The sequence below is a fragment of the Epinephelus moara genome, chromosome 5 (genome assembly GCF_006386435.1).
Source record: "Epinephelus moara isolate mb chromosome 5, YSFRI_EMoa_1.0, whole genome shotgun sequence".
Taxonomy (NCBI): domain Eukaryota; kingdom Metazoa; phylum Chordata; class Actinopteri; order Perciformes; family Serranidae; genus Epinephelus; species Epinephelus moara.
In genome coordinates, this window is record NC_065510.1 from 40,713,096 (window position 1) to 40,713,985 (window position 890).

Genomic DNA, 890 nt, shown 5'->3' on the forward strand with positions numbered 1-890 from the left:
GACTTTGATTAAATGTCAAGGTCACCCTGACAAACATACTGACTCAAGCTGGAGGAAGACTGAGTATTGAAGTCAGCTTTGTGCATGTTCATATACAGACACCTTCTTGTTGGTATGGATACATGAATTAACAGAATATTTCTCTGCCTATATTTCTTATTTCAGGGAAAGACATCTGAAATACTGATCAACACCGTCTTTCTGTGACATCAAGATGTTTTCATAAGGTTTAGTGAGTCAGTCAATCAGTGTTCAGGTGAAAAATGTCACAGTGACCTGTTCATTCAAGTTAACGCCTGCACACTGACTTCAAAACACAAAATTATATAACTAAATAGAGTTGTTGTTGTTTTTTTTACTTAACCTTTATTTAACAAGGTTAGTCCCATTGAGATGGTGGGTCTCTTTTTCAAGGGAGACCTGGCCAAGACAGCAGCGATACAGTCACACAGTTACAGTTGACAGTAATTAGAAAAACATTTACAAACACAAAACAAACACTCATACAATCAGCTAAAACATTTACAGACCGAAAGCCTAGACTCCAAAGTTTTCCCTCTCTCTTTAAAGTCAAAGGAATCAGTGTGTGTAAATGTAGATCAGACTGAAGCTTGTTCCAAACATCAGGAGCCGATAACCTAAAAAAAAACACACACACACACACACACACACACACACACACACACACACAGCATACTTCAATGTTAAAGGCTTTTACTTTTACACAGCTGCTTACTGTGGATAATAACCTCAGGTCAGCCTTAAAGGATAACTTCGGTATTTTTCAACCTGGGCTCTATTTCCGCATGTGTATGTGTGCGTATGATTCATGGGTACAACTCGTTCTAAAATTGATTCAGTATTGAGGGAGGCGGATGCAGCCGGGAGCC

At 38.9% G+C, this 890-nt stretch overlaps 1 protein-coding gene across 1 annotated transcript in view; it reads right to left on the reverse strand.

Moving 5' to 3' along the window:
- Positions 1-356: 356 nt before the first annotated feature.
- Positions 357-890, reverse strand: part of ankrd49 (ankyrin repeat domain 49) — a 25,078-nt gene continuing 24,544 nt past the window's right edge. The window contains exon 4 of the transcript XR_007569990.1: positions 357-638. The gene's annotated coding sequence lies outside the window, so the exon portion shown is untranslated. The remainder of the gene's footprint in view (positions 639-890) is intronic.